We start from the raw sequence: 14,301 nt of genomic DNA, 5'->3' as shown, positions 1-14,301 counted from the left end.
GGATGTCAATAATTTAGGAAAGAAACAGAGAGAAAAGGGGATATGGTGTTGTGGCGTTCCTAACTATGTGACAAGAAAAACGATCCTAGTTTCAAATACTAAACTAACCCGAAAAGCCGAAAAAAAGAAATAACTCAGACGAATAAATCTAAATTCAAAATACCTGTAAGGCTTCTGGTTTCCCAAGTGATGCATTCAGCAGGTCGTTTAAAGGGATGGATAATTTACCGTACTCAAATAAATTAAATCCCTACCAGACCTGTTTAGAAAAAATACATTTAAGAAACACAATTTCCTTATTTGATAATAACATACACAAAATTAATTTAATTTTTGATTTATATAGTTTGATTTCATAACCGGACGCATTGTAACCTGCAAACTTACTTTCTGGAGCTATCATATATATTTTGGACACAATTAATACACCAGAACATTATGAATAGTTTTTCAAAATTAATGAACTAGAGTTAAAAAAGCGTTACTTAATTTATTTTCACGAGCTCATTTGTTTCTCTTCTACAACAATGCATTTGTGCATGGTGGAAGTAATATGATAATTTGGGGATGATTAAGCCCGTATATATGATTAAATTGGTGCAAAACTGTGCAAAAAGTGCAGAAAGTTATGATGGGTTTATAGAACAAAAACTTTACTTAAATTTTTGCTAATTCATCTGTTGCTAAAACAACAGTCTTCTTGTTTGGTAAGGCTAAAACTATACATATATATTTCAATTCAATTATGTATATCGATTGTAATAAGGAACATATAGAATGTATTTTCTATATTAATTTTATGTTAATTATATAAAAATTGCTAATTTTGAAGAGGCTTGCAACAACAACTTGTGGCTTGTGAAACATAATCTCAATTATAAAAAAAAAACCATTATAGAATAAATAATATTATTGGGGTATTTAAGTAAATGGCTTTTAAAAACCTCTTAAATGCGTAAAAGATATCATGTTACTGTTATATAAATACTTATAATAACAACACATTACCTTCGAAACTTGATTAGTGATCAAATAACCGGCAAAAATTAACCAGCCAACGTTATGACAGGAAAAATATTCAATTATTATCGAAAAAAATTGGAATTTTGTTCTCTGTTCTGTAATATAGTAATTTCTCCAGTTTTTTACAGTAAGTGTTTTTGTGCACGTTTCAAGTTTTAAGTTTCCTGTTTCTATTTTTTACTTAATTAGGGCGTTCTTTGTCAACAGTAACGAAAACATTACCTCTAAAATGTATAAATCAATAATCACCCCAAGTAAATATGTTTGTCCCTGGCTTCTAGTATCAATGGATCGCTTTCAACATAGATTTTATTTAAATGACACAAGCAAAGGGAAACCTTGGAGATAATGGAGGTGGCTTGAAATTTGACAGTTCTGTTCAGCAAAAATCGTTTGTTAACAGTTATTCAACAAAATGACATCCAATGAATACTACATAGAGATTTACGATTTTGTAATTTTCAAAATCATTATTCAAATAAGTTGGTCCAATATATTTTTAACCCACTTCAAAAAATGAGGAGGTTTTATGTTCGACTGTATATATATTTTTTAAAACATGTTCGCCGATTTCTCCCTCAATTATGAACCGATTTTCAAAATCCTTTTTTTATTCGAAAGAGTGCACTTCCAAGGTGGTCTAGTTGGAACCAAGTCAGGATCTGATGGTGGAATCCGAGAAAATCGATGGAAACCCTCACATTTCAAAGGCACTTATACAGTTTTCCCATATTATTTACCTAAAATAATCAGATATTTGGGTATAATATAGTTGCTGAACAGATGTGATGGAAAATTGGAAGTCATTCAGTGTAAAAGCAGTTCAATTTGCTTTTCATGTACTAACTATATTATATGAAAATCCGTAGAAATGTTGCAGGCAACTGCTTCTATAGTGTTTGTCGAAGACCACCGGTTCGAGTCCCGGTGGGGGCAACCACTTTTTGTCAAATAACTTAGTAAAGTAGTAACTAGTAACCTAACCTTCGATAGTGGACCCCGGCGCCTGAAGCGTTCCCTATTTTCAATCATTGACTCCTTATTCTCATTTTTCCTCATACGGACTACAGGTTAACTTGGCCTACCCATTGTAACACTTAACAAAATAACTGTGTGATATATGGAGTAAATATCTCACATTAAAAATAGAAAAATAAAATATTTTTAACAAAAAATTGAACCGACTTCAAGTAGTAATTAAAGAACTCACTAAAAATTAAAAAATAACCAAACCTAGATTTTTAACACAAAATAAAACGTTTTAAAATAAAATATGTACATAATAATAGTTGTTATAACTAAATAAATATAAACAAAACCCTATTCAGCCTATCTGCTACACCTATTAACATTATATAAAAATAATAATATAATTTTGAGTCTTATACACAAAATTAAATTACGACCAAAACAAATATAATTTGATTCTCGTACCGATATCAAATTGATCAGTTGGAAGTAGTTAACATAATATTGTAAATAGATAAGTAGGTTTAGCTAAATTGTGTGTATATGGTAGAATACAAAATACGTAGAGTAGATAGGTTAAATGAGGTTTTTGTTTAATTATTACAGCGATTATTATGTATATATTTCATTTCTAAGTATATATTTTTTAGTATATATAAGTATATATGTTTTTTTTTCTGTTAAATATCTAAGTTTGATTATTTTTTTTCTTTTTAGTGAGTTCCTTATTTATTTTTTTAGTAAGTCGGTTCAATTGTTTTCTTAAAATATTTTATATTCAAGGTATTATCCATCATCGGATATGACTTTTCCTGATTTGTCTCTATGACTCTTCTTTTGAGGTAATTCAAGGATTGATTCAATTTTTGTCTCAACAACTGTTAGTCGGGAGAGCCAATGTTTCATGAATTCTTGATTATTTTTACAACTCCCAACATGTTTTTTTAGTGGACTAGAGTAGTTCATTGTAGATAACTGGACTATCGTTGCGTTCTTTGTCGTTATTGTTACTGGCGAACTAATTCGCATAGGTTTTTATTGATTCAGAATATTCCCCTTGTGTTTTACAGATCAATAAATATCCATTAGTAACACTATATTTTAAATTAAAGCAAAAAAATCTACTACCAATTATGATTAGAAGTAAATAATGATATAATAGGTAAAATAATTTATTTGTTACTGCATAACCACTAATCATTGAAATTAAAGTTGACACCGAACAGAAAGCACTACTTGTGAAACAGAGACGAAGTCGTTCTAGTCTTTCATACCCTCTTGTCACATGGTACCAATCGAGGTGTACTGCCAACCGCTCATTCCATACTATTGCATGTGTAGTGTAGCATATGTTACATCATTTCAATGTGGTTTAAAATTTCACAATTTCTGATTAAAATTACAGAAAATTTTCTCTTTTTTTTCCAGAATAAAACTATAGAGTAGTCCTCATTAGTCGAAAATAATTTTACAAAATTTTCAGAAATATTGGAAAGTTTTTGGGGTGTAAACCATAGGCATTCTATATCCCTTTAGGTCTCTCACCTCTGGATGGTTTCATCTATTTACCAAAAAATAGATTACAATGAATACATATATGTGAAAAAATACACAGAAACTCTGATTTATTTTAAAATAAATCCAAATTTAAATAAAATATGAGGTAACACGCTCAAAGAAAAAAAAGTTAACAACAAAAAGGCGAAAAAAACAGTCAGAAAATTGTTGTACTGCAAGATACGTTGAACCTATGACCATATACACGTAAAATAATTAAAACTTGAACATCTTCCAGCATTTGAAAATTTTTGGCATCTGAAAATGCTACTTCAGCTAAAATTCTAACTTAATTTACCTTTCTGTGATTTAATAGGTTAACTTTGTAGTTACTCTCTGCACATCTAAGTGCTCTCATCGATAATATTTATATGTTAAACTTTTACTATCACACTTCAATCATTAAAACATAAAGTCTGTAAAAATTGTTATTGTGAGAAATCCCTTTGAGCAATAATTACCTAAATAACTTCCGATAATCAACTATTCATTATGACTCATTTTAAAGGATCCATAATGATTGAAGAATGTATTATTTTGGCTGTCGAGTAAAAGTTCTAGTAAATTTCAAAATCCATCACAATTAATTCACTTTTTATATATTCTGTATACATTTGAAAAACATAACGATAATCCGCCACAAAAACGCCCTTCTACCTCTAAATAAACAAGTTTTTACGTTCATATACCAACAAAATATGATTAATTACGTTTCTTTTATCACATTAATGTCTATAACAAAAATTTCTTAGACGCTATATGAGAAATACTCGAGTTCGCTTACATCGGATGTCTAACAGATTAGAAACTTTAAGCTCTATAGTGTTTCGGGTTGGGTCGCAAGCTGGCGGTATAACTTTGGGGTTCGACCTCTTTAGAGGGAAAGTTTCACTAAAGAGGCGCCATTAATACAAGACTTTTTGTAACATCTTTGCTTTTTCTTATTAATACTCGAAGAGGACCGGGCTATTGGAAAATTATATCTAGGTGTTTGATGCTTGATTATCGTTGTTAATATAGGTTAGCTCAAAATTTACGTAAGCTTTGAATTTAGTTTCAATTTTAAATTATGAATTTAAACGCAGCTTTTGCTCTTTCAATTCATGGGTGTTTGCTTATATATTAAATTTAAAATATTTACAACAGGTGGTATTACTGTGTGGTAAATCGCATCGGGTACATTTGTAACTAACTTCATGTTCAGCTGTCGTCGAAGTGCGAATGAAAAGTATTTTCAGTGCATTGAAAATGTCTGAATTTTAGTTTTTTTTTAACTTAAACAAAAAGCGACTGAAGATCATCTAATGCTATTGGCAAGCAGCGTCGAAGCATATGGAGATCATACTCCATTGATTTCAACATGTTAATACAGGTTTCGAGAGCTTAAAAGTGGTGATTTAACACCGAAGGCAAAGCGCGTTCTGGGCAGACAAAAACAACTTTTGAGCACGATGATTTTAAGGCATTACTTGATGAAACCATTATTGGGGATCGCCATCGACTAGAATTGATGGATTTGATCTGACCATTGCTTGATAAACGGCCAGAATACGACCAGAGACACCACAATACAATACTTGACCACATATTGCAAAACCGATAAAAATATACGTTGAAACATTAAAATAGGAAGTGCTACCCTACCCGCTGTATACTCCAGACCTTGCTACTTCTAATTACTACTTGTTCTGATAAATGAGGCGTGATCTGTCTGAGCAGCGCGTCATTTCTTACGAAAATACCAAAAAATAGGCCGATTCGTGGTTAACCTCAAAAGATACATAGTTTTTCCGAGATGGAATCGGTAAATTGCCTAAAAAATGGAACAAAATAGTGGCTATCGATGGAGAATACTTTGATTAATATAAACTGTAGTGATTTTTCAGAATAAAGCTTTAAATTAAAATAAAATCCTTTAAAATTCATGTATAGCATTCTGCTTACAGAAATTGTTTCTCGAAACCGAGAAAGAGATTATGCAAGAGTTGAATAAGTTCACGAGCTGTATAGCGTGTGGCACCATCTTATTGAAATTGCATATTCAATTTTTGATACTACATCATTATTGCTAAATTTAAATATAAAGAACTCTGATGAAAAATGAGCAACAACGAAAAAACAGGCACAAATAATATCGAAACACTTACCTATGCAAAGACAATCCAATAATTACTTCAGTCCAAATTACGCACTAGACAGTGACACGTTGGGGATGGGTTGTTTTATTTGGCAATAGTCTGAGTCTTTGACTTCCATGCGAGGTTATTTTGTCGATATCATTATGCAAAAACAAAATGCTTTATTCTCTTGTACCTACTAACTTCACGACTTCTACTGCCAGCTATCAAAATGCTTTCTTTTTGAGAGTGTAAAAATACTCAACTCCACAAATGTTAATGGCACAAATGATAAATGTCATTAAATATTCAAACTTTAATTTAATCATATAACTCACCAGGACTATATATTGGATTTTTTTTTCAAAACATGTGTTATCTTCCGATGACCCGATATTGGCTAATAATAGCAACAATTCTGTGTCAATAGCCTCATTGACCAAGGAATAACATCTCGGCTTTTTAATATACGATCCATTCCCTCAAATTTAATTTAAGAAATGGTAAAATGGTTTTATAAATTTGGTAGCTTACATAAAGTGTACTATAGAATGTTAAATATCCTTTAAATAGTCATTTCAAGAGTCTCTTTTGATGTTGTTCTGGGCACATGATATAATATAATTCAATCTGCATTATAGAATGAAGAAAAAATCAGTTGAAGTTTATAAACATATAATTGCAAAGCCCGTGTAACTGAATATATTCCTTATTTCCTCTCTTCTTCCATATTGTCATCAACAGTATTCTCAGTAATAATATCAATCTTATTTCTTCACTATATTTGTTTATTCATTGTCTATTATTCAATAATTATTTTCCTTTTAAAAGTGGGTCAATTATTTTGAAATTCAAAAAAAATCTATTTTGAGGAACTATCGGCCAGAAGTGTGAAAATGTTTGAATGAATTGAATTCGTTTGAAAAATCGCATTCATGCTCAGATATCCATTCAATCGTATCCTTTCTCTCTTAGTCATTTACCATTTTTACATTTACTTCTCAGTTCCTTTGCTTCACAGTATATTTTGTTTATTTTGAATGTAGTTTCAACGCCGACTTGATCCTGAATTGATTTGTTTACAAATATATAAAATTAATATTTCAATTCCCATGTTTTTTAGTTCCTCATGTATTAGGTATTAGTTTCGCCATTATTTAACGCAAATGTTGACCTATCAGCACAATATCAATAGATTTCATATAATATAACACTTCATTCTTGTCGAGCTCCAAGTTTTGTTTACTGATCCATCGAATTAATTAGTTCCTACAGAACATATAATAAAAGAAATACTTTTCATCGGCTAGTAATCGATAGATCGCGTGATACCGATTCTCATTATTTAATATTTGCTATTAATAAGTACAAAAGCTTTTTCTTTCGATCGGTTAAACTTCCAAGCAGTCTTTAACGGGACAATCATTTATAAATCAATTTCATCAAGAAAAGCCAGTAGGATTCATTAACGCTTTTCTGGATTTGCCAGAGTTTTCATTGTGTGATTAATATCGCTTATATGTCAAGTCATAGTTTAATACAGGATGTTCCCGAAAAATATTTGATCCCACGTATCCATCGTTTTTTGGTGTGCTGTCCTATGTGATGACTCAAAGCTGATTTATAGTTGATATTTAATACTGACGATTTAAGCTCAAGTATGTTGATTTACCTCCACTTTATTATGAATTTCAACGGTTGACTAGTCTATTTTTGTGAACAAAAACGAGGAAACCATTTCTGGTACTGGCGTTTACTTCAGAATTTTTCCTTGTGAGAAATAAAAAACAAAATAGTCAGTTGGAATCACTATTTTCAAACTTCTCACTAGGTAGACGCGTGATCCTACATTTATATCCAGACTGTTCTATGGATCGTTACATTTCAAACGTGTTATAGCATCATTTCAATGTTACAAATGTTATTCAAGATACTCTTTACGAACATTCATCCATAGAGACACATTAGGTTTCAAAATATTTGTTACGAAACAGCTTAGTTTGAACAACCCTTTTGAAATAATACTTCTCTTGATATTTGCGCATTTCTTGTATCGCTCCATTATCATATTCTTTTTAAAGTAGTTATTTAAAGAATTATTTTAACGTATGTGTTAAAACCGATCGACCGATTTTCATTAATTCATAATTCATAACACCATGATTCCCAGGTTCTTGTTAAAGAACCTACCACTCCGATTTAAATGCGATTGTTGAATAATTGACGAGAATCTACCGAAATAAGACTCTCTTTTGAAATGATTGATTGATTATTGGATAATGGTGATAAGTGATTATATAAACTATTTTAACTGTAACTTTCTTTATAAGATGGGAGAAGTGTGCGCTTGTCAAGTCAGAATATTTTAGTACTCATGTGAAGTGTACCCTCTTGACGTTTTATTATTTATAATCACCTAGTTAATAGTTTTATTAACATCAGCTTCAAATGGTGATATTTAATTTCTTCAGAAATTTTGTAGGAATAATTCTTATTTATCAAAGCTAATATACTATACTTTAGTTCTGTAAATTGTCAAAGAGATCATTTAAATTACATTTAAAAAGTAAACGTTAATAAATTGGACTAAACAGTAATGCATGAATTCTACATACATATTTAGAAAAGTACTTAACATCAAATGTAATTGAATAATAACAAAAATAATGAAATTTAGCAACCAATGAATAAACTATTGTTCAATTGTTGTTTCAATAACTCATTTTCGACTTTTATCAGTCAGCCATAAAGCCAATTTGGAACTATGCAGTGTAATGTGGTCTTTCGCCTTAAAACATTAAATAAATTTGGTCATAGAAATGTGGAAGCAATACAGCTACTGGACAACACGCAGGAAATCAGGAGATTGAAGCGCACCAAAGCACACTAACTTGTTTGGTGTACAAGTGCATTCTTTAGAAAGAGAAATAGAAAACAAAATATGGCGAAAATCAGTTGAAATCACTATTTTCAAACTTCTGGCTATGTGAAGGCATGACCCTACATTTATATCCAGACTGTTCTATAGACCGTTACATTTGAAACGTGTTGTAGCATCATCAAATGTTACTTAAGATACTCTTTACGAAAATTAGTTCATATCGAGACATTAGGTTTCAAAATATTTTTTACGAAACAGCTTAGATTGAAATGGAGAATGAAACTTATAAATATAAAATTATAGATATAGAACATCGTTCGACGTAACTACCTACCCTTGCCACCTTTCGGATTCGAGAATATATTACTCGGTAGCACTTTGTATAGTTCCCAACCCTTTTGAAATAATATTTCTCTTGATGCTTGCGCATTTATTGTATCGCTCCAATATGTATATCTTAATTAATATATATCATTTTTCATATTCCTTTAAAAGTAATTATTTAAAGAATTGTTTTAATACATGTGACAAAACCCATCGATTATTTTCATTAACTCATAATTCATGATTCCTAGGTTCTTGTTAGAGAACCTACCATTTCGATTTAAATGCGATTGCTGATTAATTTACGAGAATCTACCGAAGTGGGACTCCCTTTTGACATGATTGATTGATTATTGGATAATGATGATAAGTTATTATATATTTGGTTGTCAGGATGCTGGACAGAAGGTTGAATCAAAAAGTCCATTTTGACAACAGATTTGTTGACATTTCTGTGGAGATAAAAACTCTTTTAACTGTAACTTTCTTTATAAAATGGGACAAGTGCGCTTGTCAATTATTGGAATATTTTAGTAGTCATGTGAAGTGTACCCTCTTGACGTTTTATTATTTATAGTCACCTAGTTAATAGTTGAAGTTTTATTAACATCAGCTTCAAATAGTGAATTGTAATTTCTTTAGGAATTTGGTAGGAATGATTCGTATTTATTAAAGCTAATGTACTATACTTTAATTATATAAATTGTCAAATAGAGCATTTAAATAACATTTAAAAACTAAACGCCAATAAATTAGACTTCTAAACAGTATTAAATGAATTCTATATACATATTTAGAAAAGTACTTAACATCAAATGTAATTGAATAATAACAAAAATAATGAAATTTAGCAATCAATGAATAAACTATTGTTCAATTGTTATTTTAATAACTCATTTTCATGTTATAAATGTTACCCAAGATATTTTTTAAGAAAATCAAACCATACAGACTCATTAGGTTTCAAAATATTGGTCACTAAACAGTTTAGATTGAAATGGAGAATGAAACTTAAATTATAGATTAAGAACATCATTTGGTGTAACTACCTACCCTTGCCACCTTTGGGACCCGATGATATATTACTCGGTACCACTTTGTTCACAAACCTTTTTTAAATAATATTTCTCTTGATACTTGTGCATTTATTATATCCCTCCATTATATCCCTCTTATTTAATATGTATCATTTTTCATATTCCTTTTAAAGTAATCATTTAAAGAATTGTTTTAACATATGTGATAAAACTAAGTATTAAATGAATCCTACATACATATTTAGAAAAATACGTAATACCATATGTAATTGAACAGTAACAAAACAATGAAATTTAGCAATCAACGAATAAACTGTTGTTCAATTGTTGTTTCAATAATTTTCCATTTTCATTTTCCACTTTTATCAGTCAGCCATAGAGCCAATTTTGAACTATGGAGTGCAATGTGGTCTTTCGTCTTAAAACTTGAAATAAATTTGATCACAGCAATGTGGAAGCAATACAGCTACTGGAAAACACACAAGAAATCAGAAGATTGAACCGTACCAAAGCTCATGAACTTGTTTAGTGTACAAGTGCATTCTTCAGCTTCAGTAGATTAGTTTTATTTTAATTTGGGAAATACATACTGATATATTATCCCGTACTCACCTTGGTTGTGTAATAATGCATGTACAACAGAACAGTAGAGTTAATTAATATGAAAATTACAATTGTACTAAACATATCCAATGTAAGATGTAGTTAATTAAATAAATATTTCGATTATTGCTTTGAACGATCAATAACTGATTTTGATATTATTCTCAAAAAATAATTTAACTGTCTCTAGACGTTGTTATCTAAGAGAAAGGAAATGCTTGCTGCACGAGACAAAATATCATTTTGAACTTTTTCAACATTGCGGTTTCTTTGCCGGACAAAAAGAAGAGTTTTCTGAATTAAGTACGATGCAGCATGGCTTGGGAAGCACACGGTTTGGAAATGCTGAAGAAGTGCTTCGTTCATTCGGCGCGCTATCGCCGTTTTGTCAGAAAAATGGGAAAAAGTTGTAGAGCTATTTCGATTAATATATAATATAATATAATTTTTTCTCAATAACTGCCTATTTAAACTGAAAAATAATCACCATATTCAAAAGAGCCTTTGCAAAATCAACTTTCTCTAAAAAGATATACCTATACAATAGTTTAAATAATAACAGCATAGTTAATAGCAAAATTACATATTGAGTCAGGCCTTTGTAATTTAGGCATTAACATTTTCAGGACCGTCCGCTTCATATATATTTATAATCCAGTTAACCGGCAGTGTGACCCTTCGATAAATTGGTTTTAGAGAACGTCCAAATCTACTTTCGGTTAAACATTATCACCACTTTATTGGTTTTAGTTCTATTATTATCGATATCGGAGGACTCAATTACGTGTTCTCTTCCGAAACTTTGATAAACAACTTTCGACAAGACAACCTGGACTCTAAAATTAAATTCCATTTGGATTTCCAATCTGCGAAGGGATATTTGCTATGTCCGACATTACTAATTGTAGAATTTATAAGGCATTGTTTCAGACAGTTGTCGAATTCAATTTAATTATTTTGTAAGTTTATCAAGGAATTGGTCTGGTCTTGTATATCCTGTTTAATATAATATTTATTTTAAGAAACTTTTCGATGAACTTTTAAAAAACATTGCAACTAATTATGTTGATAGTTGTATCTGTAAATAAATACATTAGAACGGTACGGATTGAGATTCAAAATCCACATATGATGATTCTTTTGTGACTAGGACTACTTTTTTGTTATATCTTGCATCAAATATATTTGCATTAATACACAAGCAAGGCTAGTGAGGGATAAATAAATTAGTATGTATTTCCCAAATTAAAATTAAATTAGACTACTAGGCTCAAGCTAAATGTACACAAAATGTAAATAGTGTAAAAATGTAAATAACTTATGAACTGTGTAAGTTCCTGTGGTTTAGCTCGCTGCTTTTTCGAATCTTCTGACTTCCCGTATGTTGTTCAGTAGCTGTATGACTTCCAGTTGCCGTGATTTAGTAACCTTATTTTATATTTAAGGCGTAATCTAGGATAACTTCGAAAATCTATTTAATTAATAGTTTCTCGTTGGTTAAATAGTTATAAACAGTTGTCGAATCGAAAAGCTTTAATCTGGCAGCGTTAGATTACTAATCGGTTTGATGTTTTAGTACAACCCCATATTTGCACCTCATAGGTCTAAATATGCTTTAAAATTGACTGATCAGTACAGTTTTTTGATATTGAATGTGATCTGCACTGCCATTTATCAAACATGACAAATTTAACAATGACGATTGCTATTCATTGCATTAAGTAAACGGTCAGAAACGATAGCTGAAAAGCAATTACAAGTTCAAAACGATATGTTCAGGGATTCTCCAATAGCCATTTATATTTTAATCAAAATAGAAAAAGCTATTCTGAAGGAAACTCAGAAAAATCTAAGAGGCTGAAGGAATCAACTAATTTATAATCAGAGCGTTGTCTAAGCATCCCATTACATATGTAATTGTTTACGTATATGCCTAGACACGTAGCTGTTTTACAACATAACAGGTTAATTGAAAGTACCCGGCCTGACACATAGATCACATAGTCAAAAGTCAATAGTCACCTAGCTAATAGTTGAAGTTTTATTAACATCAGCTTCAAATAGTGAATTTTAATTTCTTTAGGAATTTGGTAGGAATGATTCGTATTTATCAATGCTAATATACTATACTTTAATTATGTAAATTGTCAAATAGAGCATTTAAATAACATTTAAAAAGTAAACGTCAATATATTAGACTTCTAAATAGTATTAAATGAATCCTACATACATATTTAGAAAAATACGTAATACCATATGTAATTGAACAGTAACAAAAACAATGAAATTTAGCAATCAACGAATAAACTGTTGTTCAATTGTTGTTTCAATAATTTTCCATTTTCATTTTCCACTTTTATCAGTCAGCTATAAAGCCAATTTTGAACTATGAAGTGCAATGTGGTCTTTCGTCTTAAAACATGAAATAAATTTAATCACAGCAACGTGGAAGCAATACAGCTACTGGAAAACACAAGAAGGAAATCAGAAGATTGAAGCGTACCAAAGCTCATGAACTTGTTTAGTGTACAAGTGCATTCTTCAGCTTCAGTAGATTAGTTTTATTTTAATTTGGGAAATACTTACTGATATATTATCCCGTACTCACCTTGGTTGTGTAATAATGCATGTACAACAGAACAGTAGAGTTAATTAATATGAAAATTACAATTGTACTAAACATATCCAATGTAAGATGTAGTTAATTAAATAAATATTTCGATTATTGCTTTGAACGATCAATAACTGATTTTGATATTATTCTCAAAAAATAATTTAACTGTCTCTAGACGTTGTTATCTAAGAGAAAGGAAATGCTTGCTGCACGAGACAAAATATCATTTTGAACTTTTTCAACATTGCGGTTTCTTTGCCGGACAAAAAGAAGAGTTTTCTGAATTAAGTACGATGCAGCATGGCTTGGGAAGCACACGGTTTGGAAATGCTGAAGAAGTGCTTCGTTCATTCGGCGCGCTATCGCCGTTTTGTCAGAAAAATGGGAAAAAGTTGTAGAGCTATTTCGATTAATATATAATATAATATAATTTTTTCTCAATAACTGCCTATTTAAAGTGAAAAATAATCACCATATTCAAAAGAGCCTTTGCAAAATCAACTTTCTCTAAAAAGATATACCTATATAATAGTTTAAATAATAACGGCATAGTTAATAGCAAAATTACATATTGAGTCAGGCCTTTGTAATTTAGGCATTAACATTTTCAGGACCGTCCGCTTCATATATATTTATAATCCAGTTAACCGGCAGTGTGACCCTTCGATAAATTGGTTTTAGAGATCATCGAAATCTACTTTCGGTTAAACATTATCACCACTTTATTGGTTTTAGTTCTATTATTATCGATATCGGAGGACTCAATTACGTGTTCTCTTCCGAAACTTTGATAAACAACTTTCGACAAGACAACCTGGACTCTAAAATTAAATTCCATTTGGATTTCCAATCTGCGAAGGGATATTTGCTATGTCCGACATTACTAATTGTAGAATTTGTAAGTCATTGTTTCGGACAGTTGTCGAATTCAATTTAATTATTTTGTAAGTTTATCAAGGAATAGGTCTGGTCTTGTATATCCTGTTTAATATAATATTTATTTTAAGAAAAATCGGGATTTTCGATGAAAATTTGACAAAAAACATTGCAACTAATTATGTTGATAGTTGTATCTGTAAATAAATACATTAGAACGGTACGGATTGAGATTCAAAATCCACATATGATGATTCTTTTGTGACTAGGACTACTTTTTTGTTATATCTTGCATCAAAT

The sequence above is a fragment of the Rhynchophorus ferrugineus genome, unplaced genomic scaffold, assembly GCF_030347505.1.
Source record: "Rhynchophorus ferrugineus isolate W39M unplaced genomic scaffold, kcgeb_rfMv2 rfM7, whole genome shotgun sequence".
In the NCBI taxonomy this organism is placed as follows: Eukaryota; Metazoa; Arthropoda; class Insecta; order Coleoptera; family Curculionidae; genus Rhynchophorus; species Rhynchophorus ferrugineus.
The sequence above is the reverse complement of the archived record's forward strand: the minus strand, read 5'-3'. Positions refer to the sequence as shown.